The sequence below is a fragment of the Lynx canadensis genome, chromosome C1 (genome assembly GCF_007474595.2).
Source record: "Lynx canadensis isolate LIC74 chromosome C1, mLynCan4.pri.v2, whole genome shotgun sequence".
Taxonomy (NCBI): domain Eukaryota; kingdom Metazoa; phylum Chordata; class Mammalia; order Carnivora; family Felidae; genus Lynx; species Lynx canadensis.
Window position 1 is genome coordinate 27,768,644 of NC_044310.1, and position 25,934 is coordinate 27,794,577.

The 25,934-nt window shown below is 50.6% G+C and overlaps 1 long non-coding RNA gene across 1 annotated transcript; it reads left to right on the forward strand.

Moving 5' to 3' along the window:
• The first annotated feature begins 13,163 nt into the window (after positions 1-13,163).
• On the forward strand, positions 13,164-18,525 carry LOC115521122. The gene is made up of 4 exons (XR_004343926.1): positions 13,164-13,442; positions 13,669-13,925; positions 17,729-17,803; positions 18,241-18,525. It is a non-coding gene; the product is annotated as an uncharacterized LOC115521122 (long non-coding RNA).
• Positions 18,526-25,934: the final 7,409 nt, after the last annotated feature.

Below are 25,934 nucleotides of genomic sequence, written 5' to 3' on the forward strand. Positions count from 1 at the left end.
GAGGGAAATGTGACATTTATTTTTTTAAGTTTATTTATTTATTTTGAGAGAGACAGAGTATGAACAGGGGAGGGGTAGAGAGAGAGAGAGAGAGAGAGAGAGAGAGAGAGAGATTGGGAATCCCAAGCAGGCTCTGCAGGGTCAGTGCAGAGCCTGACGTGGGGCTTGAACTCACAAACTGTGAGGTCATGACCTCAGCCGAAACCAAGAGTCGGTTGCTTAATTGACTGAGCCACCCAGGTGTCCCGGGAAATGTGCCATTTAGGTGATAGAGCTGCTGTTGCTCACTCCCAACTTGGAGAGCTGTGACCCGGCCCCACCTTCTCCTGGGCCTGCCCAGGGGAACTGGGTAGGCTCTGAGGCAGGGAGAAGGACCCAGGGACCCAACATGATGCCTTCCTGGGTAGGCCCCCAAAGCTGGTCTTCCTTGCAGGCAGAGAACCCGGCTTCCCTCTCTCGCAGGCCTCTTGTGTCCTCCCCTCAACGGCCAGCAGGTGGTGCTGTGTGCCCAGCTTTGCCCCTTCTTAGCTCTTGTTCTGCAATCCGGCTCTGGAGGTATTGGAGGCTGGGCTGCAGCCCTGGAGGGATCCTGAATCTTGCCTGAATCTTTGTGGCTCTCTCCCTGCCTCTGCTGGTGCTTTCTGGTGGGACAGAGTGTCTCCCAGGGCTGGAAGAGCCAACACAAGTTCATGGCATGCCCTTTACCCCAGCTCCTCTGCTATCCTGAGAGGTTTCTCTGCTGCCCAGGTGGCCGTTCTCTGTGGCCTGGGTGTTTCACTTCCCACCGACGTCTATGTGCTGTGCATTGTGCCGGCGTGCGGCGCACACATCAGTTCAGGTACTCATCGCACAACTGCACGAAGTAGGCACCCATTGTGCAGATGAGAACATCAAGGTCAGGGTACTCAGCTAACAGGTAGCAGAGCTCTTCTCCACCCTGACCCTGGGGCACTCTGACCATCCACACGAGACCCTGAGCTGAGCCTGACGGGACAGCTCGAGAGAGCAGCCTGGGCCTGCCTGGTCACCCTGACTCTCCACACCTGCAGTCAGTGCGGGGGGGTGGGGGGGAGGAGGGCAGAACGAGGGAGTGACAGTGGGCACCCCAGGGCAGCAAGGGTGCCTGTCCTAGCTGCTGCTCGCTCACTCTGCTGCTTCTTCACCCCGCTTCTCCCTTGCTCATCTCCCTTCCTCTTCCTGACCTCATTTCCAGTTCTTGGCTATCTAGATGCCTCTCCCCCCCGCCCCCCACCCGACTCTCTGTCCCCAGTTCTGCCTTTTACTCTGTCTCTGCTGCTCTGCCAGCTCGTCTTTCTCTCTTTTTGTGTCTCTGTCTCTCTCCAACAGAATCGGAGTTAAGTGACAAAAGAAAAATGATGCCCTCCTGCCAGGGTTATTAAAATCATGTTCTACAATTGAGCCGCCAGGAGAGCCCCAGTTAATGACGGATGATGAGGCCACAGCTTCCCCACAGCTGGGAGTGAGGCGATAGGCCCGGCTGCAGGATTACCACCAATTACTCTGGGAAGAGAGTGAGCCCCTCTCCTCGCCTTCCAGATCACCTCCCTCCTGCTCTGGGAAGATAAAGCCTCCCTCCTGCCAGGGAGGCTGGAGCTGGGGTATGAGAGGGGAGGGGACTGCCCCCCTAGGAGCCAGGCATCCCTCAAATTGGCAGGGATTATCTCAGTTTACCCAAGGCTTCCCCATCTCACAGCGGCCTTGGAGGCAGGCAAGGCAGGATTCTGAGCCCCGTGGAGATTAGGGCTCAGAGAAGTTAGGCAACTTGTCCCAGGTCACGTGGCCAGTAAGTGGCAGAGCTGGTACCCGAACTCCCAATTCCAATGTCTTTTTTATTTCTTAGTCAGCCTTGTGGCCACGAAAGGAGCATTGGAAAAGAAAGGTTTGTTTGGCAGAAAATGATAGACCAGGCTTTGGTCCAATTGGGACTCCAACAGGAGTAAGCAAGTACATGATAGCAAGGTGGATTTGAGTTAGACATTGGGAAGGACTTCCCAAAGGAGTGGGCACTAACACAGGTGAACAACAGCCTGTGATTTTGCCTTCTTTGGTGGTCTTTCAGAACAAGAGAGACCACCTGGGCAGTCTTTCTCAGCTAGGTGGGGTGTGGGCGCTATGGAAATCCAACCAATCCAGTGGGGTTTGAGGGTCTAGGGAGGGGATGTGACAGATTCAGGGACACTTGACAGGGTAAACTGCAGAAGAGATAAGGAGGCCCACACAGCCTTGGGTGGGTGACGCCAGGGCCCTCAGGACACAGATACCACCTCTGTGGGTCAGGGGTCACATCTCACGAAGCCCTCCTGTGGGCAGCTCATTTAAGTCTCCCATCATCTTTTCAGGTGGACCACCGAGGACCTATCATCCTGATTTTGCAGATGAGGGAAATGGGTCTCCAAGAGGGGAGTGGGTTAGTTAAGGTCCTAAGACCCCGATGTCCCAGCTCCATACCCTGGCTCTTTCCATGCCACCAGGCAGGGAGGAGGCCATTGGGGGCTGCAGTGCTCCAGGGGGCTGTAAGCCACCTGCTGACCCATCCTGCATCCCGGTCTGGCCTGACTACTTCCCCTATACCCCCCCCCATAACCCCCCGCCCCCAGGGGTTGGGGGGGCTGCTGCTGGTACCACAGTCTGTGCTTAGAATGAATGACTATCCTTTTCCCATCTGGCTTCTATTATTTTTTAGTTTATCCTGGTCAAAAAGCACAAGATGAACGTCTAGAGGAAAAAAAAGAATATAATCTTTGAGAAAATTGAAAATATCTATCATTGTTTGGGGCTGGGGGCTTGGGAGCCCTGCAGGCTGGTTCTCTGTGGCTGATTGCTTGGGGCCTGGCTCAGCTCATCTCTGTACACATGGCTTCTTTGCCCCACTGAGGTCCACAGGGGATCTCGTTCCCACCCTTGGGGCTCTGCTCAGGACCTGGTCTCTGAGTTGATGGGGTGGGGGACTGGGAAGGGAGGAGACGTGGAGCACAGGCCTTCAGTTTCCTTCCCTGGGAACATGGGCCTGTTCTGGATATTTCTGGGACCTCCAGATTGTTCCGTGTAGGAGAAAAACCCACCTCAGTGCTAATAGGTAGGGCAGATGGAAACTTTATTATGGTCCAGGTATCTTCCAACCACCTTTCATGTATTCTAGGGACTTTTCATCTCTTTTTTGTTCCTCACACCAGCCCTCTATGCTAGCACCATTGTCTCCCTCTTACAGACGAGGAGACGTAGGCACGGAGAGCTTAAGGAACTTGGCCAAGTCCACATGGCTAGGAGATGGCAGAACCATTCGAATCCAAGGGGTTGAACTCCAGAGTTCACTGTGCAACCACTAAGCCATAAAATCTCCTTTCTGAGAAAGAGCCAGGGGAGAAGGAAGAGAGAATATGCACCTAAGTGAGTGTGTGATTACATGGCCCAGTGTCCAGAGCATAGCTCTGTGTCCTTGTGTCCTTGACTGTATGTAACTATATTTGTCCCTTCATCCATCAGTCTCCCATCTACCTACCCACTCACACCTACCTATCTATCTATCTATCTATCTATCTATCTATCTATCTATCTATCTATCTTTGTATCTATCAACCCATTATCTATTTATTCAACCAGTATCTACCTATCCATCCATTTATTATCTCTCTCTTCCATCCATTCCTGCATCATTCATCCATTATCTACCCTTCCGTCCGTCCATTTGTCTATGTATCTATCATCTGTTTTTAAGTGTGGGGTCACACGCATGTGGGGACACTCCTAAGTATGTCTGTGCCTAGGCACGCATGCATCTGAATGTACGTGATAGCTGCCAGCGTGTATCTGGTGTCGGGACGTGTGACCGCCTTCACTCCCTCAATGGGGACCCTTCCCCCATGCCTGGGAAGCTACCTGAGGGAGGAGAGAGAGGGAGGCCCAGCCTCAGCAAGCCTGCCCTGGGCCCTGGCTCCCCTCCGAGCCTCAGTGGAGGGTTAATTGAATCCTTTCCCCGACAAGGGTGGTAATTAGCGCTAGTGGCTGGGCCGCGGTGAGGCTGCTGGAGGTCCTGCTGGGGGGTGTGTTTGCGTGTGCGTAGGCGTGTGGGTGTGGGTGTAGCGGGGCCTTAGCGTGAGGGGCTCGTGGGACCCGGGGAGGGGCCTAGGAGAACTCCCCGCTCTCCTCTCCCTCCAGATCTCCTCATCGGAGGGACCCCGGAGGCCTGGGCGGTGGTGGGTCTCCCGCCAGCTTGCCTGGGAAGCGCCTGCTTGTGGAGCCCTTGGCCCGAGGACTCTGGCTCACTGGGCGTCCACGTGCGACTGAGGGTGTGCTTCCGTGTGCGTGTGTGTGCGCGCGGGACACTATCTGTGAGCCTTGCCGCGTGCGCACACAGGGCCCTGTGCGAGAGGGGCAGTGATGTGAGGCCGGGCTCCACGTTTGTGCGTCCGCGACGTGTGCGTGACGGCGCGTTTCCGGGGGTGCTCTGCGTGCCCCGAGGGGCCCCTGGATGTGGGTTTCGGTGAGCGGGTGCCTCTGTGTGTGTGTAACGGAGAGCGAGGAGCCGCAGGGCAGCCGACTTCCGGGGCCTGACTGACACCCTTTGCAAATAAATGTGACAATGAAATATAGTCCCGGAATTGCTTTGGATGCTCCGTCAAGCAGGCGACGCGGAATAGGTGAGGTTGTAAAATGTTCCCCGGGGAGCCGCGGCGGCTGAGTGACAGCCGGGTCCTGGCTCCCGCCTCTCTGCCCGGCTGTCCCCCTGCGAGGCCCTGGGGCTGACGGCGCTCGTCCTGACCCGCAGCCCGGGAGGAACGTGAACCCCACTTCGCGGCCTGCCTGAGGGGTGAAGGGCAGAGTCCGTCTGTCGGGCTTCTTTGCTTGATGTTGGCCTCGCCACCCTCCCCAGAATGGAGAACCCCAGAATAGGGCCATGTCCAGTCCCCCATGTCGTGCACTCCTACTGGGCCCTGTCTCCTCCCCCTCCCTCAGACTGGATGCCTGGAGGACATCAGGCATCGCCTCTTCAGACTGGGCTCCCTGGGGACACGGCCCTATCTCCCCCCGGAGACTGGGATCCCTGAGGACAGGCCCATGCCTCCCCTCCACCTCAGACAGGGTACCTTGAGGACATGACCACGTCACTCCTTCAGACCGGGTTCCCTGAGGACACAGCCCCATCTCCCCCTTCAGCCTGACGTTCCAGGGGGCACAGCTCTGCCTCCTTCTCTGACCGGGGCTGCCCTGAGGTTGAGAGACCCCCGAAGAGAGTGTCAGGAGGTGTCCCTAGGCACACCCCAGCACCCTCCAGCTTGCACACTGTGAGTGCGTGTCTGGTGGTGGGCACATTTGGAAGCCAAAGAGCGATGTTTGCATGAGCCTCGGCTTTGGAGACCCGGGTTCAAACCCCACATCTGCTAACTTCTGGCTGTGACCTCACTGAGGCCAGGGGTGGAGTGGAGGGAGGAACAGCTTCCACGAAGCCATGATGCTGCTCACGGCTCTGGCTGCGGGGCCGAAGGGGGTGCTTTTTTCCCACAAGGATGCCTTCGTTCAGTAGAGCCATGCGCCCCCCCCCCCAGGCTGCACCTGTTCTAGTCTGTTAGCCCAGGGGGCCCATGTTAAAATCCCCCCCAAACAGCAGCACAGGCTGCGGTGGCCGTGTGCGGAGGACAAATGAGACTGGCCACATGAAACGCTTGCTCAGCGCCTGGTCTGTGGTGAACGCCACGGGGGCCGAGCCCTCTGGCGAGGTCTTCTGTTGGTTGGCGGTGAGGGTCAGAGTCATCTCTGGGCCTGAAGACTGTGTGGGGGACACTTTGGCTTCTTTGTTTTACCTCTTTACTTGTGCAGTGGCCATTTGTTCTGAGAGCCAGTGTGTGTGTGTGCGTGTGTGTGTGCGTGTGTGTGTGTGTGTGTGTCAGAGAGAGAGAGAGAAAGGGGGAGGGGAAGGAAAGAGGGAGAGAGAGTAGTGGGGAGAGGGGGAGAGAAAGTGAGTGTGTGTGTGAGAGAGTTGGGGTGAAAGGAGAGAGGGTAAGAGGGGGAGAGAGAGAGTAGGAGGGGGAGAAAGAGCAGGAGAGGGAGGGAGAGTAGAGGGGAGGGGGAAGAGAGAGAGAGAGAAGGAGAGGGAGGGAGAGACAGGGAGAGATACCGAAAGAGAGGAAGAGAGGGAGAGGAAGGGAGGGTAGGAAGGAGAGAGAGAGAGAGAGAGAGAGAGAGAGAGAGGAGAGGCGAGGCACTGGTAAAAGAAGACGGGTGGGGTCGGGAGCGGGGACGGGGGATGACAGGGTGACTGGTCGTTTTCCCTCAAGCTGGGCCCTCTCAGTCATCTGTCAGGAACATCACTGGGGTTTCCACTGCCCTTTCTGGGAATGTCCCTTCATCTCTCTGTGCACAAGGCATTCTGGGCCACGTGTCGGGACAGCACACGGGGGAAGCTCTTGCCATCTGCCCTGCCCCTCCCACAGCAAGTCCTAGGAGGGTACGTGGCCTGGGACAGAACCCATCCCTGCCCCTAAGCAGGCCATGGCTTGTCACTGGGCAGTGAAATGTCTCCTGTTCAGAGCCTACAACACTGTGAACCCCCATGAGGGCCTGGACTATGGTTTCTTTACAGTCAGACATCCTCAGCTCCTGGCACGTAATAGCTGCTCAATAAATACCAGTCTCACAAGTGTGTTTCAATATCAGGATCCACCCCTCCACAGCTATGGCTTCTGGCATTGTGCATGGCGTGACAAAAATTAAGACCAAGATCACTTGGCTGGCAGAATGTTCTGGAGGTTTTACGGACAGGTAGTGAATTCCACAGGATGAAGGTCAGCGACGTCTTGGGTCCAGCCTGACTCTGAGAGAAAGATTCCCTCGCAGCCTTTATAAGCCCTAAAGGGACAATAACTTCCGTGTCTCCTTCTACCAATTTCACCTCCATTTCCATCTGACACCCGGGCCTTGGCAAGAGAGGAGATTTGTGGCTGTGACTTTTGCTGTTCGTCCTGGAGGCTCTCCGCCCAACCTTTAATCTTCCGCACGGGCCATCAGCCGACCTCTCGGTGCCCTCCGCCAGACTTGAAAAATCCCGGAATTCTAGGCTGCATACCAGACGGACGGGAAGAGACATTTCCACCTTTTCCACCCGAACACTTGTTGACAGGTGGCCGTGATCAGACCCGGATGCCTCTGGGTTTAACAGAGGTGTGCGTTCTGGCCAATTTAGTCCGGAAGAAAAAGAACAAAGGGAAAGCCATTATGTACGTCTGATCGTTTAGAACCACTCTGGCTTTTCCCTGCGCAGCGCATGGGGGAGGGAGCCAAGTTTCAAAGCGTCTGCCCACGCGTGGGTCGCTGCTAATTTCATTTTGATATTAGACCATTGTATGACGAATAATTACATACCTGCGCGCAGCGAAAGAAGGATGGAAAGAAGGTGCGTGCCGGGAGGCATGGAGCGGATGGGTCAAAAGCGGGGGTTTGGCTCTTCTGCTTAACAGCCGGGGTGGGGGGCCGTGGATAGGTTACTTAGCAACCCCGTGCCTCAGTTTCCTCACCTGTAAGACAAGAATGGCACTTACTTTACAGGGTATTTGTGAGTATGAAATGAGATCACGCACACACGAAGTCTGTGGTCAGGCAGAATGTTGGCCATTACCATGTTGTTGCATTTAGGTATCTGCATGCGAGCGCACGTGTGGGTTGTCCCGGAAACCCTTGTACGTGTCCACGTGATGGGCACTGAGGACGTGCGTGTAGGATGGACACCTGCGCATGTTGGACCGCACACGAAAGACAACGCGTAGGAGAAAAAAGCTTGGCTGGGGAATTCAGCTCTGTGAGTTCTGTTTCTATTTCTACCATGTATGTATTATGTATGATGTCGAACAGGCCGTTTACCTGTTTCCTCGTCTGTAAAGTGATAAAGACGATGGTGATAATCACACGGCACATGTTTAACCAGTGCTTCCTCTGTGTGAGGATAGTAAACCCGGTCCTGGCTACCCCACAGGGTTGGCATTAGATTCAGATTCAGAAGTGCGTTACCAACCAACATGATCTGGGCTCCTAGGATGGAAGTCGTTGTGGATGTGCATACGTGAGTGTGCGTGCACAGCCCAGTGTCTTTCTCGGTTTCCAGGCTGGGCTGCATGAACACGCACCTGTGTACCGACCACCCCACCCGCCTGAGTGCACACCCAGCCCACCCACGTGGCCATGCCCGTGTTTCCACACATGTGCTCACGCGTGTACAACCAAGTCAATGCATACTCCCCCACGTCCCCCCCCCCCCCCGGTGCAGGTAGATGTACACACACGTGCATTCTGGCATTGCCCTGTGCACGCGCACCTGCCCACTAGCACGAGCACACCCCCCCAAAGACGGCTGAACAACGTGCTATTCCCCAGACAGCCATTTGTAACTGACCGGTGTGTTAATTTCTAAGGGTGTCATAACAAAGTACCACAGACAGGGTGGCTTCAACAGCAGACAGGTCTTCTCTCACCGCTCTAGGGGCTAGAAGTCTGAGATCAGAGGGCCAGCAGGATTGGCTTCTTCTGAGGCTGCTCTCCTTGGTTTATGGGTGACCGTCTCCTCCCAGTGGCTTCCTGGTCCGCCTCTGTGTGTGTCTGTGTCCTAATCTTTTCTTCTAAGGACACTAGTCATACTGGATGAGGGCCCACCCTAAAGACCTCATTTTACCTTAATTACCTCTTCATTTATTAATTTTTTGATGTTTTATTTATTTTTGAGAGAGAGAGAGAAAGAGCGTGAGTGGGGGAGGGAGAGGGGCAGAGAGAGAGGGAGACACAGAATGCGAAGCAGGCTCCAGGCTCTGAGCTGTCAGCACAGACCCCGGGGCGGGGCTTGAACTCACGGACCTCGAGATCATGACCTGAGCCACCCAGGCACCCCCTTAATTACCTCTTCAAAGATCCCATCTCCAAACGCAGTCATAGTCTGAAGGTACTGGGGGCTAGGACTTCAGTATGTGAATTCTGGGGGGACACAGTTCAGCCCATAACACTGGGGGAGAGAAATTCTCTAGCACAGTTTTCTCTGTACAGAACACCTTGACTTTGGCCTTGCTTCAATGTCCTCGTCTGTAAAATGGGGATAACGACTGTACCCACCTCGTAGAGTTGTTTTGAAAATTAAATCAATTAATCTATGGAGGTGCTTAGGGTGATGCCTGCCTGGTACACAGTATGTGCTCAATAAACATTAGCTGTTTTTATGATCATTTATTATCATAAACAGTTTTATATTTGTTGCATCACAGGTGACACTGCACCTGTAATGAATGGTAGCAAGGTCCACACCTCTGAGGTGGGCTTCCTGCTTAGCATCCCTGGGCTTAGAAAACTGTATCCCTGAGATCTGACCTTGAACCCCAGAGCTCCTAGACTGTCTGTGTCCTTTGGTGAACAGGAATTCTCACTGGAACGCCCTGACAAGCACATCAGGGTTTGTTTGTTTGTTTGTTTGTTTGTTTGTCTTTTCATTTGCATACCTCCAGTGATGGGGAGCTCATTTCCTCTCAGAGCAACATTGATAGAAAGTTCTTTCTGGCTACTGCCTTGAGCAGCGACATGTCATTCTGTCCATGATTCCTCCTTCTGCCCTCTGCAGCTATGCAGCAAGCCTCGTCCCATTTCTAAATGGATTCCCTTGAACTGTGGCCTCCGATATTGCTTCTGACGCATGAGTTGTGGCCCAGTGAAGTCCTCAGCCTCTACAAGTGAGGCAGACTTTTAAAGAAAATGTTAATAGTCCTATTATTTTTCTTGATTTAAAAATGTAATACATGGTCACTAAGAAAATTCAGACAATACAGGAAAATAGGAGGAAGAAAGTAAAACCACCTATCACCCCAGCAACGAGAGATAACCAGTGTTAACATTCTTTAATTTAATTTTTGAATAGGCAATACATTCACAGGGTTCAAAATTAAAAATCATAAAAGGGTATTATTCAGGGGAAAATTTCCCTCCCACACCTCTGTCTGGTAGCCTTAGTTTTCCTCCCCACAGACTAAAAAAGTTATTAATTTCTTACGGATATTTCCAGAGATATATTAAGATATATGAGGCTATTTTAAGATCTTTTAAGATACTGTTGGGCTATTTTAAAGGGTTTTTTAAGCCATGTGAGGACACACACACACACACACACACACACACACACACACACACACGTTTTCCTCCCCACCCCCCATTTTTGTTCACTGCTTTGTTTGCTAAACAGCATGTGGAACTCTCTGTTGGTTTTCAAAGATCGGATCTTTCAACACTTCCTGTTACACTTTGTCTTCTTGGCCTGAAGGCACTGTTTTGGACTTTCAGGGTCATATGACATTCTTCTGTCGGCCCTTCCAGCTTTCTGACATCTTGTCATTTTCAGGTGTGTTTGCGGTGACCCTCTCCAATGACACGGCCTCCACGCCATTTAATCAACGCTCAGCACAGCTTCCATCAACGTAGGACAGTATTTCGCCCAGCCCACATTTTACAGAAACCAGTGTGGCTCTTTTAGGAGAGCCTCACCTGTGGTTCTGAAGTATCCCCACTGCTCTTTGACTCGTCGTTCCAGAAACGCCGTTCAGTGTGGACGTTAGCAGGATGTAACTTTTTCAAGTGAACCATTGTTGGCTCCTGGCGACTTCTCTTTTCTTCCTGAAGAGCTAACAAATGAGCACAGAACGGCTAACACAGTGAGGACTCTCCCCCTGCCAGGCATGGTTACCTCACGTACCTTATGTCATTTATTCCTCCAAAGACCCTTACAAGAAAGGGACCGTTACTACCCCTATTAAAAATTTTTTTTTGGGGGGGTGCAGAAAGGTGATTTTATTAAAGCATGGGGACAGGACCTGTGGGCAGAAAGAGCTGCCATTTTTTCTTTAATGTTTGCTTATTTTTGAGAAAGAGAGAGACTGAGTACGAGTGGGGGAAGGGGGGCAGAGAGCGGGTGGAGGGGCAGAGAGAGAGGGGGGAGGGGCAGAGAGAGGGGGGAGGGGCAGAGAGGCAGAGAGGGAGGGAGACGCAGAATCTGAAACAGGCTCCAGGCTCTGAGCTGTCAGCACAGAGCCGGGCGGAGGGCTCGAACTTACAAACCGTGAGATCATGACATGAACTGAAGTCGGACACTTAACTGAGCCACCCAGGCGCCCCTGTTACCACCCTGTTTAAAGGTTAGGAACCAGTCTCAGAGAGGTGAAGTAACTTGCCTGAGGCCACACAGCTTGTAGGAGGCCACCCTCTGGCTTCCCCAGCTCTGCCGCTAGGTGTTGTCTCTGTCATCCCATCGGTTGGCAAATGTGTTGCAGAGCTTTGTCAGGCATCTGCACTGAGTTGCCGCCCCCGGATTGCCACCATCCTGATGGGCCCCCTGGGCACGGTGGTCCAGGCTTCTTCATGGGGTCTCCTCTTCACGGGGCGGCGGAGGGGCCTTCCCTCATTGGCTGACCCCTGCTCTGCCGTTGTGGGTGTCCTGAGTGCAGTTTTGTGGACAGGGCTTTCGTTCGCAGGAACTGTGGCAGCAGGTGTGAGCCTGCCATCCCCCGGGGCCAGCAGAAGGGCACGGTGCAGGGAAGGGTAACGATCAAGACCACCGCGTTTCGGCCAGGTTCCACTCCTCGCTCCTGTGTGACTTTGGACAAGTTACTTAACCTCTCTGGACCCCAGTCTCCTCCACAGCTGGGGAGAATAGCTGAGATGATGTGTGGAAAATGCTCAGTGGCAAGGAGGCAGCCAGGAGATCCCCCATCGTTGTTATGGTGGTCATCCCAATCTTATTTGTCAGACCTGGGCCTCCCTTTTACTCCTCAGTTTCCTCAGTTAGCCCTTCTTCAATGGTGCAGTACAGGTCCTAGCTGGGCAGGGTGGGGCTGGAGACGTGAATAATCTTGGTCCCGACCTTGAGGTTTCCTGTGTGTGGATAGAGCAGCCGGGCCTGGGCGGGGAAACCTGGGATTGGCTCTGTCTGTCCTTTCCCCTACTCCGCCCATCCCTTCCCCACCAGCCTCTGAGGAAATGTCCACTCCCTGGTCTCTTCTGAGGGAAGGACGTTCCAGACACCCCCTCCCTCACCCCATGACTGCTCGGTCTTTCTGGGCTGTGGCTTTCTCTGATGGAGATGTTCTGGCCTTGTGCCCTGTCTCCCTTCCTGGATAAGGGTCTCTCCTGGGAAGGGACGATGTGTCCTCAGATTGGACTTCCCACGGCCCTGGCTATGTGTCTCCCTTCAGACTGGGGCCTCCAGTGATGCGTGTGTCTTTCCACCAAGGCCTTCCAGAACAGGGGTGAGGCTGCCCCCTCTGATTGCTCTCCTGTCCATCTCAGAATGGGGGTACCCAAAGAAAGAGTCTGTGTCTCCCCAGGTCGGGGCCCCCAGGGCCCTCCAGGGACATGAATTAGGTCTTCCCCCTCAGGAAACTCCTTGGGGGTGAGAAATTTCTCCTGTCACACTTGGAGATGGTCAAAGATAGAGGCCGTATCCTCCCCCTCAGTTTGGGGCTTTCCGGGGACAAGGGTTGTGACTTCCTGCTCAGATCTGGGCTCCCTGGGGTCAACTTGTGTCTCCTCCCTCACGCTTGGGCTTTTCTGGAATAGTCCTATTTATCCCTTCAGACTGGGGCTCTCAGGCTGGGCATTTGTAGCCTGCTCCACCGCCCCCCCCCCCCCATGCCCTGGCCAGGAGTTCGGTGCCAGGCAAGTAATTGAATTCCTGTACGTTAACAAGTCAATCATGGAGTCTTAATGAGTCCTGAGTAATCTCAGACATGCGTGTTAATTAAATAGCTGTCCTGGTTCTAATCCGCTGGAAGTTAATCATTGGGGAATTAGGAGGTGTCAGCTGGGGAACTTCATGAAGGTGGTGAGGGTGGGGTCTAGCCGGGGGAGGGAGAGAGCCAGGGGTGGAGTCAGGGAGGTGGGGGCACGACCTGTCCCGGGGGGCTCCTCAGAGGGTGGGGGTGGAGGGGTCCCAACCACCTCTGGGCATCAGGGTCGGGAGCATCCCCACCCTCAGTCTTCCCCAGCCCCTTGTGCCTGGGCAGAGCCCCTCCGCTCCCAGCCCGGTTCAGCGCAGCCCCTGCCCTGCCTTGGTCTCCAGTCCAGGAAAGCTCAGGAAGAGGTACAACATACAGAAAGTGCCAGGCACACAGTGGGGGTGAGCACAGGCGCGCTCTGCAGATACAGGTTCTCTCCATCCTTCTGGTGTTTGCCCACTCACTCCCTCACCCTGCCTTCAACGCCCTCCACCCTCTTCTGTACCCGGGAGGCAGAACCTCTAGGGAGGTTCTGGCAAGGCCAGATCTAAAGAGATTTGTAACTTCCACTTTTGTTGCTTATAACACGCCCTCTTGGAAGCCAGGCGCTGTGTAAGAGGTCTGACTACCCCGAGGCCACCACGTTGTGAGGAAGCCCAAGCCAGGCGCACAGAACCGCGTTGGGGCACCAGACAGGTGAGCAAGATGTTGGGCTTTCCAGCCTGAGCCACTTGTCAGCTGGATGGAGCCAGCATGTGACCTCGGCTGAACGCATACAGGGCAGAAAAACCACCTAGGTGACTCCTGTCTGAATTCCCAGCCCACCGAGTTACAGACGTGATAGATGGTTGTTGTCTTAAACCATGACCTTTTGGGGTAGTTTGCTACGTGGCAAAACCGAAATGGTCACCAAATGTGTTAGTTTCTTAGGTCTGTCCTTACAAATGACCGCAAGCTTGGCGGCTGAAAACCACAGAAACTTATTCTCTCGTGATTCCGGAGGCCAGAAGTCCAAAATCAAGGCGTTGGCCGGATCGGTGCCCTCTGGAGGCTCCGAGGGAGAGTCCGTTCTGCACCCCTTATTTGTGCCTTGCAGCTGCCAGCAACCCCCCGGTGCTCCTTGGTTTGGGCTCACACGGCTTCAAGCGTCACTCCATCTCTACGTGCTGCCTTCTCTCCGTGAGTCTGTTTTCTCTTTTCTGTTCCTTCTGAGGGTAGTTGTTATTGGGGTTTAGGGCCCACCTCATCCAAGATGATCGTATCTTGAGATCCTCACCTTAATTAAGGTAATTAAGACCCTTATTTTAAGTGAGGTCACATGCTGAGGGTTTAGGTGGACATACTTTTGGGGGCTACAGTTCAACCCCCTACACTGGATAGCGTGGCCCACTGGGACTTCCACGAGGCCCATGCTGGTGGTCCCATCTGGGACATGCCAGCTGTAGCCAACAGTGATTCTCAGACCACTGCCAGCCTGCATTGTTGTCCTTGGCATTTTTCTTTCTTTTTTCTTTTTAGAAGAGGCTTTACGTTTATTTATTTTTGAGAGAGAGGGACAAGAGAATCCCGAGCAGGCTCTGTGCTGACAGCACACAGCCCGGTGCGGGGCTCGAACCCGCGAACTTGCGGGATCACGACCCGAGCTGAAACCAAGAGTCAGACGCTCAACCAACCGAACCACCCAGGTGCCCCTGTTCTTGGCATTTTTCTTCTCCCCCTTGGAGAGTGAGTCAGGGTGCCTTCTCTGGCTGTATCCACGCCATGGCCACACATGCTGACCCAAGCATAGGGCACTTCATTTCACAGGTAGTCACCAACGGTCCCCTTTCCCCACCGCCCACCTCTCCTTTGTGTTCCCATAGGACAGCATGAGGTTTTGTGGGAAAAGCTGTCTGCAATTCATATACCTGGAGATGGTGGCCTTCCCTGATGGCTGGGTTGCTCCAGAACGGCAAATGGGGGTCGTGGGATGAGATATAATCGCGACTTCTCTGAGTCCTCACAGTCCAGCTCTTTGAAGTCCGCCCCGGAGTCTGCTTGAGCTTTGCAGGATTAACCTCTCTCTCTTCCGGGCTCTCGCAGGGCTCTGGGGGAGCACCTATTACTGCTTATTTATTCTCTGCTCTTCTCCCATCAACTCTGAAGTCCTACCCCAGCCCTGAGCTGGGAGGCGACAGCTGGCTCGCTTCAGTTGGGAATTTCTTTTGCTGACTTCTGGTGTCTAGATGTTGGGAGGGACCCTTCCTTACTCCCAGCCAGATGGCAGAAGTGGCTATTTTGCCGGACCAGCTCACTATCTCAGAAGCTTCTAAAGCTGAGCCCTCATTCCGTAGGGCTTCCCCACTGGGTCTGGTCTACAGGCTTGACTGTATCTTTGTTTGGATTCGGTTTGTCCTGGTTGGTGGCCTCCGGGGCCATCAGCACTGTCTCTGGGTCCCGATCGCAGTCTGAGGTCTCCTTTCCCAAAGCCCTGGCATGCTCTGGATCTGTGAGAGGTCTGGGTCTACGTGAGGCGACAAATGTCTGAGGGGCTTTAGTGATGCCGATGGAGCTGAGGACTGTAAGCCCCTGGCCCCCGGTTTCTCGTGTCTTCCATCCCCCTCCTCCTCGCCACGTTTGCTCTGCCCTGTCTGCCCGCCTGTAGATCAGTGATAGGACAGCTGCCAGCCAGACACGTGGAGTGGCTTTTACTCTGACGTGGACAGTGGACATGCGGGCCCAGAGCACAGCCGCCTTCCTGGGCCTGGTGGGGGCGACAGCCCCTTTGTCTGCTCCTCCCTGTTCCTGCCCCTCGCTCACCAGGGGAGTCCTTTTCCAGGAGCATCCCTCTGGGTGGCCAGCTCAGCCCAGAGCGGCTCCCCAGTGAACTTACCTGCTTGCTGTCCGTGGGGCAAGGAGATTCAGTCCTCTGATCTTTGTAGAAGAAATCTGCCTTTCAAGAGGCAGTCTAGGACAATGATAAAAGCCCAGACTTATCAGTGCCCGAAAAGCTGTGTTATTTGTTGCTTGTCCCCTTCAGATAATATAAACTCCCAGATGGAAGGGTCTTTGTTTTGTTCGCCTCTGCATCCTGTAAGGGTGTCTGTTGCCTGGCTGTTAAGGGAAGGAATGAATAGCGTCTTATTTAAGCTTCACAATCACCCTTGAAAGTAGCCACTCTTTTTTTTTTTTTTTTAAAGGGTTGTTCCCTTTTGAGAGAGTGCAAGTAGGGGAGCGGCAGAGGGAGAGGGGAACAGAGGATCCGAAGTAGGCTCTGCGCTGACAGCAGCAAGCCTGACGTGGGGCTCGAACTCATGAACTGCGAGATCATGACCGGGGCTGAATTCGGACGCTCAACTGACTGAGCCACCCAGGCACTCCTGGAAGTGGTTATGCTTAATGAACCCCATGTAGAAATAGGGAGACAGAGGCACAGGGATAGTAAGTAACTTGCTCATCAAGGTCACAGAAATGGTAAGTGGCTTAGCTGGTTCACAAACGCAGTAGTCTCACTCCAGAACCCTCGTTTTTACCACTTTTGTCCCCCAGTTTCCTGTTTGTACCTGACACAAGGGGGTGGGCTGGCCTCCTGCTGCTCTCTGCTGATAGGTCAGGGGCTGGCTGAGTGGCTACAAAGGGCAGAGTTTCTCATGGACGCCACTCCTGTGCCTCCCATGGACTTTGCAGGAAGAACCCACCTGGCTTCCAGCCTTCCTGGGGTCCACACGGCTCCAGGCGAGGAGCCCAGGATAAGTAAGCACTGGGGGTGGGTTGCCCTGCAGGCAAGAGGAGAGCTGTCACCAGCCCACTGCTCAACTCACTTGCCTGGCCTATCCCCTTGTCTTCATTATCCTGAGACATAATTCTTTCCTAAGAAAAGCCACACCTAGTGCAAATCATAGGATTCAATTCAGATTTCTCTGTTTATTTATTTATTAAAAAAATTTTTTTTAATGTTTATTTATTTTTGAGAAAGAGAGAGACAGAGCGTGAGCAGGGCAGGGGCAGAGAGAGACGGAGACACGGAATCCGAAGCAGGCTCCAGGCTCCGAGCTGTCAGCACAGAGCCTGACGCGGGGCTCGAACTCACAAACCATGACATCATGACCTGAGCCGAAGTTGGAGGCTTAACCGACTGAGCCACCCAGGTGCTCCAGATTTCTCTCTTTTTTAAAAAGTTTTTTGTTTAGAGAGAGAGAGAGAAAGAGAGAGAGAGAACTGGGAAGGGGCAGAGAGGGAGGGAGAAAGAGAGAATCCCGAGCAGGCTCCACTCCACAGTGCAGAGCCTGATGCGGGGCTCGATCTCATGACCCTGAGATCGTGACCTGAGCCGAGATCAAGAATCAGACACTTAACCGACTGAACCACCCAGTTGCTTCCAATTTAGATTTCTCTTGCCAAAGGAAAGCCTTGTGACTTTTACCCCTTCCTACCTGTAGCTGACTTGACTAGTGTTTATGCAAATCGGGTTTGGACACACGGAAGACCACAGTTTCCAGCCTCCGTGCAGTGTGACATTTCTAGCCGATGCAGTGAGTGCAGGTAGCATGTGTCACTTCTGAGCTGAGGCATTTCAGAACCTGGGTGCTCACTCTTCTAATTCTGGGGTGACCCTGGAGGTCCTGTATTCCAGCTGGTGTAACTACAAGATGGCCGGGCCTCTCTCTGTCAGCCTGGGTCCCTGAAGTTCACTGTGCGAGGCAGAGACCCTTGTTTTGCTGACCCAGGTTGAGCCTGCAGTGTGGCCTGAAATAAATCTTTGTTGTCTTATATACCACTGTGATTTGGGGTTAATTTGTTACTGCAGCTTGGTCTAGCCTTTCCTGACTAATGCGCCGTTTCGGACCTATTTTGTATACCTTCAGAAATGGTGGCTCATAGCTCATTCTCTGCCCATGGGAGCGTGAATCGGTACAGCCTTTCTGGGAGACAATTTGGTAGTACACGTATATGAAAAGCCCTAAATAAATGTATTGTCTTTGACTCAGAAATTTTACTTCTAGGAATTTATCCTAAGGAAATAATTGGACAAGTTCAGAAAGTTGCGTGGATGAGAAGGATATTCATCACATAAAATGGTGAGAATTGGATCAGACTAAATATCCCACAACAGCAAATTGGTTAAATAAATTTTGATTCAGCTCTACAATAGAATACTATAGCTGCTGCCCGTGGCACAGATTTATTGGCACAGAAAGAGAGAGCCCCAGTCTATTATAGTGCAGTGTATGCATAATGTGAGCCCATCTTTGTAGAAAAAAAAAAATATATATATATATATGTGCATGAAGAAAGTCTCCATGATAGTCAGCAAAAACTTAATGGAAATTTCTGGGCGTGGAATCCCAGGTGGTTTTATCTTTATTGTTTTTATTTTGCCTCTCTCTATTTGAATTTTTTCCTCAGTGATTTTGTATCGTGGGTACAATTAAAAATGAGAGGGGAGGAAAAAACGACTATGTGCTGTTGGACACGTTAGCCTCTAAGGGTCACGATTTCCTTATCTGTGAAACAGGCGCGACCATACTCACTTCGCTAGATTTGGGGAAGTTTCCGTGAGATCACGTGTTACGAAGCATCTGGCACCTGCTAGGCGTTCAAAATCATAGCCGTTGTTCTCGGTTATCAGTGAACTAAGGAATCTTAGAGGTTGGTTTGTTTATTAATTAACCCTCCCGTCTATTTATTAATTCAATAAGCGTGGTCTGGAACATACTGTGTGCGTGGCTGTGTGTGGATGAAGACAGTAGGGATGATGAGAATAGCGAACCCTTCTACGTGGTGCCGGGCACTATTGTAAGTACTTGGAGTTTATTCACTGTTTAAATCTACACCATAACTCTGTGAAGGGACACTATTCTTAGCCGTTTTATAGATTCTGAAACCGAGGCACAGAAAAGTCAAGTGACCTGCCTCACGTCACAGGCCCAGGAAGAGGCAGAGCCAGGCTGCAGAGTCATTGCTCAGCCTCCAGACTACATGCCTGAGGGACACAGGGAGTCCGCTGTGGGTTCCACCCTGCTCCCCAACTGGGAGCGCAGGGGCGAGGTGGGAGGTGCCTGCTGGGGGAGGAGCAGATCTCTCAGGGCTAATCCAGACACTAGAGGGTGGTTAGCAGGGTTAGGGGATTCCTGTTATTCTGAAGCCCCTGGCCGAGCTGTGGCTCTCTGAACCCAAGCTCCCAGGAGACCCAGACTGAGGGCGACACCAATCTCCTGGTGAGCAAACAAGGCTCCCCACGGGCTGGATACTGGGCAAAGCACATTCACGCAGTATCTCATTTAATCCTCATGTCAACTCTGAAGGAGATGCTGTTTTGTAGAAGTGTATGCATAATGTGAGCCCATCCAAAGCTCGGCCAGGTGGAGGGACCTGCCAGGGCCTCACGGCTAGCAAGTGAGGAGACCAGCTTCACACTAGGGTCCTGAGCTACTGTCTTAACCGCTTTGCTTAATATCCCCTTGTGTGGGGCTCCCCTGTCTCCTCTCCACCTGCAGTGGGGGTCCTGGGGACCCACAGGGGAGCTGGGAGACTTCCTCTATCAGGCACACCATTTGAAGATAATTGCTACTCCTCAGCTGCCATGGTTTTGCTGGGCCAAGGGACAACATCGTCACATCAGGGCAGAAGCAGGGGAGAGCTGGCAACGCCCAGGGCCAAATAGGCACACAGATGGGAGTAAGCTAGGGGAGGAAACTGGGAGGCTGGGGTAATCCCCCTCTACCCCCTTCATTTTACGGCTGAGGAAATGGGGACAGGGGGTACTTGTCCGGGGTCCTGCATGAGTACTTGAGCCCAGGCTTTCCTAAAGTAGGATCTACCGTTCCACCGCAGGGGGAATGAACTGAGGCTGTGGGTGAGGTGGGGGACCGTGGCCCCTCGGCCGAGACTGGAGGTCTGGGACTCCTCTGGGGAAGGAGAACCATCTAACATTCCTAGGAATCTCAAGCCCCAGGTGATCACTCCAGCCCTACAAGTGGGGGCTTTGTAAAAAAAAAAACAAATCCCCTGACAGGTGTTCTGTGTGTGTCTGTCTTCCCTGCTTCACAGCAGGATCTCTGAAAGGCAGCGTGTGTCCTCACCGTCACCACCTCCTCCCTCCCCTCTTCTCTCCAACCCACCCAGTCTGTCCTTGTCTCCCACCAGCCTAGTGAAACAGCTCTTGTCAAGGTCCCAGGGGTCCCTACAGTGGCGATTCAGCAGTCACTTCTCAGGCCTCAGTGGCCCATTCTGTCTTCTCCTTGAAAGAAACACTCTCTGCATTCGGCTTCTGCCCCCAGGCACGGCACACCCAGGCTCTCCTTCCACCTCCCTGGCCCCCTGCTCTTCCCCATCTCCGGCCATTAGGAAGACGAAAGTCAGATTCTTCTATTTGGGGGGATTAGGTACACGTTTTCTTGGGTGTAGGAGGCTGGACCAAGTGATGGTTCATCCATATAGATACTCACTGAACAAACAAACAAAAATTAATTCCATCTTAAAAAGAACATCTTGACAGCCGCTGCCCTCAACCTCCAGGAGTCCTTCCCTCCCATGATGATATGCTGCTGGCAGCTTTGGAGAGGGAGGAGGAAGCCAAAACCCAAGAAGCCTCTAGGAAGCCACAGGAAGCCTCTAGAAGCCAGAAAAGACAGGGAAACATCTTTTCCCCTCAGAGCCTCCAGGAAAAATGCAATCCCGCTGTCACCTTGATTTTAGCCTAGTGAATTGAAACCCCTTTGGACTTCTGCCCTTCACGACTCTACGATAGTAAGTTTGCATTGTATTAAGCCACTAAGATTGTGGTAATTTGTTATAGCAGCCGTGGGACATTAATAATTTCTGTTGATATGATGAATTACACTGGTTTATTTTTGAATGTTAAACCAACTTTGTATTCCCGGGATAACCCTCACTTGGTCATTATATATAATCCATTTTATATATTGTCAGATTCAAGTTGCTACAATTTTGTTTAGCATTTTACTTCTATGTTCATGAGGGATATTGGTTTGTAGTTTTCTTATAATGTCTTTGGCTTTGTTATCAGAGTAATGCTGGCCTCACAGAATGAGTTGGAAAATATTCTTTCCTCTTTAATTTTCTGGAAGAGTTTTTGTTGAATTGGCATTATGGCTTCCTTAAATGTCTGCTAGAATTCTCCACTGAAATCATCTGGTCCTGTAGCGGTTTTTTTTTGTTGGAAGGTTTTTATATACAAATTCAATTTATTTAATGGATACAGGCTATTTAGGTTATGTTTCTTTTTGAGTGAACTTTGATCGTTTATGTCTCAAAGAATTTGCCTATTTCATCTAAGTTGTCAAATTTATTTTAAGAAAGCTGTTCATAATGTTCCCTTATTCCTTTTAATATTTGTGAAATATTATGGTGTCATCTCTCTCATTCCTGATACTGATAATTTGCATTTTCTCTCTTTTTTCCCTACTTGTCTATCTAGAGGTTTATCAATTTTACTGATTTCTTCAAAGAACCATGTTTTGGCTTCAATGGCTTTCTCTATTATTTTTCTGTTTTCTGTTTCATTGATTTCTGCTCTAATTTTTAGTATTTCTTTTCTTCTGTTTACTTTGGGCTTAATTTGCTTTTCCCACCCTAATTTCTTTTCTTCTTTTTCAAATTGAGGTATAATTGATGTATAACGTTATGTTAGTTTCAGGTATACAATAACATGATTAGTTATTTATATATATTGCAAAATGATTACCACAGTAAGTCTAGTTAACATCAGTCACCACAAATTGTTGTAAATTTATTCTTGGGATGAGAGCTTTTAAGATTCACTCTTAGCAACCTTCAAATATACAGTATTAGTAACATAACCAGGCTGTACATTACATCTCCAGGATTAATTTGTTTCATAGCTATAAGTTTATATCTTTTGTCCCCTATCACCCCATCCCCTTTCCTAGTTTCTTTAGGTGGAAGTTGAAGTCAGTGATTTGGGACCTTTTTTTCCTTAAAAATTTTTTTTAACATTTATTTATTTTTTGAGAGAGAGAGACAGAGATAGTGCGAGTGGGGAAGTGGCAGAGAGAGAGGGAGACACGGAATCCAAAGCAGGCTTCCTGATAGCTGATAGCTATCTGTGCTGATAGCTCAGAGCCTGACCTGAGGCTCGAACTCATGAACCGTGAGATCATGTCCAGAGCTGAAGTCGGACACTTAACCAACTGAGCCACCCAGGGGCCCCAAGACCTTTCTTCTTTTTTAATATTGGTATTTAGTGCTATATATTCCCTCCTAAGTACTGTCATAGAAGCATACCATGAATTTTGTGTTTTTATTTTGTGTTGTGTTTTCCTTTTCATTCGGTTCAAAATACTTTGTAATTTCCCTTTTGATTTCTTCTTTGGACCATGGGTTAGTAAGTATATTTTTGTTTGTTTTTGTTTTTAGCTTCCAAGTATTTGGTGATTTTCCTCATATCTCTCTGTTATAGATTTCTAATTTAGTTCCATTGTGGTCAGAGACCATTCTTTGTATGACTTGAATCTTTTAAAATTTATTCAGACTTGATTTATGGCTCTATCTTTTAAAATATTCCATGAGTGCTTAAAAATCATGTATATTCTGATGTTGAAGAGAGTGTTCTATAAATGTCAACTAGGTCAAGTTGTTTTAGAGTGTTGTTCAAATCTTCTATATCATAAATACTTTCTGTCTACTTGTTCTATCAACTTTTGAGGGAAGAGTATGGAGGTCTTCAACAATAATTGTGGATTTGTCTATTAATCCTTACCATTATGTTTGTGCATCCCGTATTTTGAAACTCTGTTATTAGATGCACAAAGATTTTAGATTGTTATGTCTTCTGTATTAAGTGATATCTTTATCATTATGAAATGAATTTCTTTAAGATTTACTTTACCTGGTGATAGTTTTTGCTCTGATATCACTCTGGTATCTCTTAAAAAAAATTTTTTTTTTAATGTTTGTTTTTGAGAGATAGAGAGAGAGAGAGGGAGAGGGAGAGAGAGAGTAGGGTAGGGGCAGAGAGAGAGGGAGACAGAATCTGAAGCAGGCTCCAGGCTCTGGGCCGTCAGCACAGAGCCTGACATGGGGCTCAAACTCCTGAACCATGAGATCATGACCTGAGCCGAAGTCAGATGCTTAACTGACTGAGCCACCCAGGTGTCCCTACTTTGATATTTCTTTTGTTTAGTGTTAGCATGGCATAGCTTTTTTGGCATCCTTTTAACCCCTATGTGTCTTTATATTTAATGTGTCTTTTTTGAGACACATGGTTGGTTCTTGCTTTTCTATCCTGTCTGACAATCTCTGTCTTTTAATTGGGATGTTCGGATCATTTACATTTAATGTGATTATTGATATGGTTAGGTTTCAGTCTATCATCTTGTTATTTGTTTTATGTTTGTCTCATCTGTTCTTTGTTTCCTTTTTTATATTGTTTGGTTCTTTTGGGTTTTTTTAATGGTTCCAATTTATGTCTATTGTTGGTTTATTAGCTATAACTTGTAGACATTATTTTAGGGTGTATAGTATGTATCTTTAACTTACAATCGTCTACAAATGGTATTGTGCTATTCAGGTGTGATATAAGACTTTTATGATAGCATGCTTCCATTTCCCATCTCTTAGCCATTTTTCTATTGCTGTCATACATTTTACTTATAGATGTTATAAACCTCATAGTATACATTGTTGTTTTGTTTAAATAGTCAATTACTTTAAAAATTAGTTTAAATAATAATAAAACTAATATATTTACCTGTGTAGTTATCATTTCTGGTGTTTTTCATTCCTTGAATCCATATATCTATCTGGTATCATTTTCTTTCTGATGGAAGGGCTTTCTTTAACATTTATTATAGTGAAAGTCTGTTGTTGATGAGTTCTTTAAGCTTTTGTATGTCTGAAATAGTCTTAAATTTGTCTTTGTTTTGAAAGATATTTTTGCTGGGTTTGGACTTACAGATTAACTGCTGTTTCTGGAAAATGCCAAGGATGTCCCTGCATCAGGGAATACTTTCTCTTTCCATTGCCCGGAATGCTTCCCCCCCCCCCCACCCCAGACATTTCTCTGTCTCTTCATTGTGTCTCAGCTCAAATGTCCCCTCCTCATAGAGCCCTTCCATGACTATCTGATCTAAGATAGCAACTCTGTTGCTTCTCTTCTTACCATATTTTATTTTTCATTGTAAAAGTTATCCTTACCTGACATTCTGCATTTTTATTTGTTTACGTGCTTATCATCCTTTCCTCAGTGGAATACAGGCTTCACGAGGGCAAGGACTTTGTTTTGGTCACTCTTGAGTTATCTACGCTTAGAACAGTGCCAGACATATTGTAGATGCTTAATGAAGCAGATTGAATGAATGAATGAATGCTCTTTTTGGTCATTAGGTGCAATCTACTTGCTGTGTGACTGTAGACAAGTCCTGTTCCACCTCAGGGCATGTCCTTTTCTAGTGGGCAGTGGCTGAATGTCAGCTAACCCTCCCCGCTAACCTCCCGCACTGGGCACTGTGCCAAATGTGCCCTGGGTTTCGCCGCTCCCACCCTACCAGAGGGAGTAGGGCCAGATGTTTTCTATCCAGGGCTTGAGGGCACCAAGCTTTGTATTGTCATGATCACCACCAGGGGGCACTGGATGCTTAGATTCTGGACCATTGGGCTCTGTGCCCTCGCTCCTCTTTGGGTTGGTAGAAGTCACTGTGAGTGACTGTCGATTAGGATCTCTGATGCAGGTGGTGTAAATGGACGTGGGGAATGGGAAGGCATTTCTAGGATCCCTGACTCCCAGGCTCAAGGTGTGGGGTTTCAGCTCTCGCTGTTCACCCTCCCATGGCTCCCCACCCATCAACCGACCCCTTGAAATGATTCACCTGTGTCTTCCTGGAGACGGGAAGAAGTGGGCCCGCTAGGATGGAAACCATGCAGGGTGCTTGGTGGCATCTTACATGTCCTGGACCCCCAAATCAACTTGCGGCTTTGGACAAGTAAACCCTTTGGCATCACTGAGTAGGGTGACCCTGTTATCCTTGGGGTCCCTCAAAGAAGCTAGAAACCTGGCAAACCTGTTCCAGCTCTTTGGCTTCCTTTCTGGTGTTTTCCTTTGGCTGAGCTCTTCACTGCCCCTCCTCAGGTCATGGAAGAGCCCCGGCCTGCAGATTGTCCCTCAGACTCTGAGGCTCCCATTGTCTGTTCCCCCTCTCCCACTAGACTGGAGCCCCTTGTGGGCGGGACTGCAGATTGTCCCTCAGACTCTGAGAGCCAGGAGGAGTGGCGAGTTGCCTTCCGCGTGGAGAGGTTCACATGTACAGAGGCTCATTTAGTTCTCTTAAGAAGTGGGAATGTTTTTGCTACTGACCCATCGATGGGTGGGGAGACTGAGCCCCAGAGAGTAGGACGATCAGTCTGCGGTCGCATATCGGCATGTTGTATGCGTGGTTCTACTCACCTTCTGTGTTGGGTGTGTCCAGTGCCCCCTTGGGCCATTCCCTTTCCAGAGAGCTAGCTCCTTTAGCTGACGTAGCCTCTGAGCCTTTGCACTGCTGACTTTCCTCTGCCTGGAGTATCTTTCCCTCACCCCTTCACGTGGCTGGTTCCTTCCCGTCATTTGGATGACAGGCCAGATGTCACCTCCTCAGAGAGACCTTCCCTGGCCACACCTTGTCCCTCATTATCTCGGCAGCTTGCTTTATTTCTTCTAGAGCACTCGTCACCATCTGAAATCAGCTGATACCCCGGTTTATGGTTCATGCTCCGTCTCCCCTGTCAGAATGCGGTTGTCAGCAGAGCAGGGACCTTGCCTGCCTTGTTCCCTGATGGGCCACGTCTCACACATGGCACACAGTCAGAGGCATCCCATGGGTGTTATTGAAGGAGTGAGTGAGGACGATGGAGAGTGGTCTGTCACCCATGCAGGTCTCCAGACAGTAGTGCAGAGTCACGCCGACCCTTCCCGGGAGGCCCCAGGCTCTGGAATCCTCTGCGGCCATTGTGTCCGTTCCTCTCTGGGCTTCTTACTCCTTCATCGTCTCCCCCATGAGTAGCATACTCCTCAGACAGGAAGCGTGTTTGATTCACAAACCAAAGCCAAGATACGAGAGGAGGAAGGAGGGGAGCCATTGGCCTCGAGGGTGGGGTGTTCTAGAGCGGAGACCAAGGATTGCAGACATGCTCCATGCCTTTGATTTTCCAAACTCAGGCTAAGTGTGCAGATGGGGTTTCTGGCCGTGATGA